Source organism: Zosterops lateralis (genome assembly GCF_965231275.1).
Source record: "Zosterops lateralis genome assembly, chromosome: 14".
Lineage (NCBI taxonomy): Eukaryota > Metazoa > Chordata > Aves > Passeriformes > Zosteropidae > Zosterops > Zosterops lateralis.
This window is the reverse complement of record NC_139774.1, coordinates 1,334,501-1,339,657: the sequence shown is the minus strand read 5'-3', so window position 1 is coordinate 1,339,657 and position 5,157 is coordinate 1,334,501. Positions and strand designations below refer to the sequence as shown.

General features: G+C 50.4%; 1 long non-coding RNA gene across 2 annotated transcripts; it reads right to left on the bottom strand.

The window, feature by feature from the left end:
• Window positions 1-1,837: 1,837 nt before the first annotated feature.
• On the bottom strand, window positions 1,838-3,362 carry LOC310915071. 2 transcript variants are annotated; one of them, XR_014591143.1, is made up of 3 exons: window positions 3,280-3,362; window positions 2,742-2,966; window positions 1,838-2,142 (listed from the first exon to the last, which is right to left on the bottom strand). It is a non-coding gene; the product is annotated as an uncharacterized lncRNA (long non-coding RNA). The 2 variants fall into 2 exon arrangements; XR_014591144.1 differs by having other exon boundaries at window positions 3,299-3,361.
• Between the last annotated feature and the right edge of the window lie 1,795 nt (window positions 3,363-5,157).

Genomic DNA, 5,157 nt, shown 5'->3' with positions numbered 1-5,157 from the left:
TTAGTTTTGTGGCTGAAGAACCGGTCACTCCACTAGCCTGGAAAGCACGGTTCCAGCAGCTTTACAAAGGGGAGGGTGTGTATGTGAATTCAGAGAAAGCTCCAGGGGAAAGGAAAAATCTGCTGCTTCGATTCATTACAGGCTGATTTTTCTTTTCTGTAAGTGACTGGAGTGCACAATGAAACAATAACACCTAAGGTATTTTTGAAAAATAGAAGCAGTACAATATATGTGTTGAAATTGTATGGAAATGCTCAGAGAACAATCACAAGAAATCCAGCTCGTAACAAGTTCAGGGTAAAAAACAATTAAGTGCTCAAAAACAAGTCCATAAATCTTAGTTAACAATCCTCCTGTGCTGTGGTGCTGCAGAGCAGTAAAAACAGAACAAATATAAAGCAATCCAGCCTCTTTTGCCTGGTAGAAGTCATATATAGATTGCAAAATGTATGGTGCTCCTAAACAGAACCATAAATCATGTTGGCATTTCCTGAGTACAAATGTAGGTTCTGCTCCATTTCCTGGCTTTATTTCACTGCCAGTCTTGGACCTCATGGGTTCTCTCCCAATTCCCTTTGGTGTCCTTCACTTGAGGCACCAGAGCAGGGCCGAGGTGAATCATTCTGACCTTTATCGATCGCCTTTGCACTGCAGAAGGAGCTGCATGATGCTAACTGTCCCCTTCCTGCTGGAGGGGACACCCTGAGCTCCAGACCACCGGCCTGTGCTTGTGCTGACCATTAGAGTACCTTCAGGACATCCCTATTTATTTTCTTGTCTTTGTGCACAAAGCTGGAAGCTGGACATGCCCCAGCAGCCAGAACCCCCAGCCCTGGACTGAGCCCCAGTGTGGGCAGCAGGGCAGGGGGGATCCTGCCCCTGTCCTCAGGTGAGACTCCATCTGCAGAGCTGCCCCAGCACTGCAAGGACCTGGAGCTGCTGGAGCCAGGCCAGAGGAGGCTCCAGGATGAGCAGAGGGCTAGAGCAGCTCTGCTGGCAGGAAAGGCTGGGAGAGCTGGGACTGTTCACCTGGAGAAGAGAAGCTTTGTGGTGAGCTCAGTGTGGCATTGCAGGGCCTGAAAGAGCTGCTGGAAACATGGAGAGAAAGTTTGCAAGGGCTGGAGGGACAGGACACACTGCCAGAGGGCAGGGCTGGACATTGGGAAATTGGGATATTGGGAAAAGAGCCCATATCCCCAATTTTTCACCACTTTTGGGAATACCTGGTCCAGCAGCAAAGCCCCCAACACAGTGAGTGTTCCTTGGCTGCCAGCAGGAACCCAGCCCTGTTGCACCCAGAAAGAGGAAAGGGAAAGAGGAAAATTGCTGGGCACAACATAAATCCATGGGGAAACCCTTGACTAGTTTTCCATGTAGGATTTGTTCCTACAGAAACAATGGAACTCAGGCTTCGACCAGGAAAAACCTTTCTTCCCTGATGTTGAGTATTTTAACAAGTATTCCCATGTGCAGTATAAAAACTGTGCATTCAAAGCTCCAGATATTTAGGTGGCAGAAGGGCTCATGGCTAAACCAACAGTGTCAGGGACATTTAAGGAGTCTGGACTATTGCACAAACCCAGGGTTTCCCAGAAGACTGCATGGAATCCTAATTTCATTTTGAAGAGAGAAAAACACCCTCTTGTTCCAACTTTTGCATTTAAACACCATTTTTGTCTGAATCTCTGAGGGTCATCTAAAGGGCTCACTTCCCCCCAGGCATGAGACCTGGTGCTTCACTGCAGCCTCTCCAGTCTCCCACAAGGATTCAACATCACTCTCAAATCCTGCTGCACCCAACAGCCTTGTAAGATAATGAAAAGCAAACTGAGCAAGCTTGAATATAAATACCTTTAATTGAAGTCGTATAAAAATATATTTTAAACAAGCAGTGAGAGGAGATTAACAATAAATTGTACACATAATTCTTGTTATACCTTGCCCAAAACCACCCTTAATGTTTTTCAATTCCTACATCCACATCCTGAAAACGAATTCTTTTCCAGCTGTTCCTGTTTAAAACTGTGGGCTCCAGGTTTCCATCTTGCCAATACCTTTCAAACAAGGATCTTCAAAGCAGCATTAACAGCTTTCCTTCTGACCACTCCTGCTGCTCCAGCAAGGCCCACACCAACAATTTACCTGTAAGAAAACCCCAATAAAGACAGTTGAAAAAAGGATCCTCATTCAACCCTTAGCAGAGAGCAGTCAATTACGTGATATTAATTTTTATATAAAAATGCACATTACAGAATCCGCAACAGAATTTTCATTTTCTGTGTGTTGTCTGCATCCATTCTAGGCTTTAACTCCACGGACAGGAGTTACTCCACTCTCGGGCATGCAGAGTGCTGCCAAAACCTGGCACCACCGAATGCCAGGACGGCCCCGCTGGTGCCAGGAGAGCTCAGCAGCACCTTTCTCTCCCAGCAGCGTAACACTGACAGAGGCATTGAGCAGCCACGGGCAGCTGACTAGTGCTGGGAGAAAAAAAACCCCAAAACTGGGGGGAGGTTTACAGGGCAGAAAAAAGTGGAGGCACCTCTCTGGTGATGCCACCTTTCGACAAGGCTTCATCCAGCAAGAGAAACAGATAAGCTAAACCTATCGCTGGATAAACCAGGTTATTTCCACCCCGAGGACCTGAGGCTAGCACAAGAGCCAGCAGAGGCCTTTTAGTTAATTCAAGACAGAAAAACAAACATTTTTGCCCATTTCCCCTCGTTGGCTCATGATCACACCTCACCCACGTTGCTGCAGAGCTCTCCCCTGTGCCTCACGGGCAGGTTGCCATTTTACATCTCTCGGCAGCCTCTAGCGCCGTCCCGCAGACGCCGCCTTGGCTGTCCCAGCACAGCTCGGGGGTTTCACACACGACGGGCCCGGGTCACCTCAAGGCTACTCCTTCAGGCGGCTCCCGGCCACCCACAGCTCCGGGTCACCGCCACCCCCCATCGGCTGAAGGCCTAAAGAGAGAACAGCAGAAACATCGCAAATAATCCATTAATTCCATCTGTATTCATAAAGCTCAACAACAGTGGCCCGGTTTGTGGCAGAGGACAAAAGCCAGCCAACCGAGCAAAAGGTTTAAGAATTAGTGCTGAACAGCACAGCCGAGTAACGCCCTCAGTCCTGGGGCATTGCAGCCTGTAGCGCTTGCCAGCCGGCAGAAACAGCCAAATAAAAAACCCGTAAATATTTCAGGTAGCACCCTCCGTCCCCAGAGCCCCGGTCTCCAGCCACGCTGCCGCCGCCACCCGTCCCCTGTCCCCCACTCACCTCATGGCGGCGGCGGCGCCTCATGGCGGCGAGCTGAGGGAGCCCGGCCCGCACGGAGCCGCTCGCTCCCCCCATGGCGGCAGCGGCAGAGAAAGGCCGAGCTTGCGCGCACTGGCGAGGTAACTCCACAGGCACCGCCCCATTTGCTTCAGCCTCTCCCACTGGGGCGGGGAAAAACCCTCGATAATCAGTCACAAAGCGGTTTGCACTGGGAGGGACTTTAAAGCTCACTTCATCCCACCCCCTGCCGTGGGTAGGGACGCCATTTCACTATCCTAGGTGGCTCCAAGCCCCGTCCAACCCGACTTTGCACAATGCCAGCGTCCCTGACAGAGCCAGAGCAGGAAGCACAGGGTCTGTGGAGCTAGGAGAACTGAACTCAAGCACTAACTCACGGGAAGTTGAGGGCTGGTGAGCTGCCTCTCTGCTTGCCCCTGATGTGTCCCACTTCAGGCACAGGAGGTGGAAGTGTCAGCTCAGAAACAGCTGCCAGCAGCAAAACCCCAGCCCTGAAACAAGCAGAGAAAAAAGCTGTGGTGCTGCCAAGTGCCTCTCTGGGAGAAGCACAATTCCAGACATTCCCTGGCCTCCACTGGATACCTTAACATCAGCCCAGTGCTCTGCATGTCCATGTCCATGTCCTCCCTTGCTGGGGATCCATTCAAAGGAAGGTTTTCTCTGGGCTTTGTGCTCCATTGAGACACTTCAAGGCCTTTCCAGATAGCCTGGCATCCCTCCCCCATGCTCCTCATGTGCTTATGCTCTCAGAGCTCAGCAATGAACTCAGCTGAAGCTATGCCTTGCCTCAGGCAATCATCCACTCCAGCTCTGTCTTCTTCAAATGCTTCAGAGTCCATTTTCAGCCCAACCCAAGGCAGGCAGCTATTCTTCCTGCATGTGGGGTGCTCCTCCTTGGCTCATCCTGATCCTGCCTTATCCCAGGAAGCTCTGGGCTTGTGCCCAAGATACAGTGTGCAGGGAGAGAGGCTGATGCTGAGCAGGAGTTTGGTGCTTCCCCTGTCAGTGATGAACCTGGTGAGAACAAGTTTTCCAGCTATACCCAGTGCAGCACAGCAAAAGCTGTCTGGTGGAGGGACAGGTAAGAGCAGACACAGAGCACTTCATGCTCTTGTTCCTGGGGATCTCACTGCCTGTGGCAAGGGTGTGTGCCTATACATGGATGGATGATGAGTCTGCCAAGACCCTAAGCCACAGCTTCAGTTTGGAAGCAGTTTAATTCATTAGTGCAGCATGGGGCCCAAATTAATATGCTTTGTCTCTTTTAATAAGACATTTTCAGCAGGATCTGGGAGATACTTCAAAACCTTCCTGAATGCCAAATACCATAATTCAGCAACTCTCAGTGCCAGGACCAACCTCTCACTCCCCAGTACAGATTCCCTCTGTGCACAGCTTTTCCTCTGCTTGCTGGCCTCAGAGTGGGGCTCAAACAAAGACCTGCACATTATTTGTGAACTTAGGGTGAAAAGTGTCAAACCAGATGAAACATAGCAGCTCTGCCATAGAGCTCTGGACTCTGAAGTCCTTTTCTGTCACAGGAATCTGCTCTCTGCATCAGTTGCAGCTAGTCCCTGTTGTTCATCTTGGCTTGGTGACAGCTAAACAGCTGAACAGATCCTCCTTTTCTCCTGCAGGTGTTGTGGTGGGGCCTGAAGGGACTGAGATCCTTTGTTCCAAGCCAGATTAAAGATATGAGTTACTACAAAACAAAAGCCCAGCTAGCCTTCAGGAGAGTTCCTCTAGTCTAGACACAGCTTCCCCTGAGCTCCCTGCATCCCCGTACAGCCCTGCAGCTTGTGTTCAAAGCAACTCAACAGGCTCCAGAAGCCTGGGTAACCCGTGTTGAGTGAATGCTCA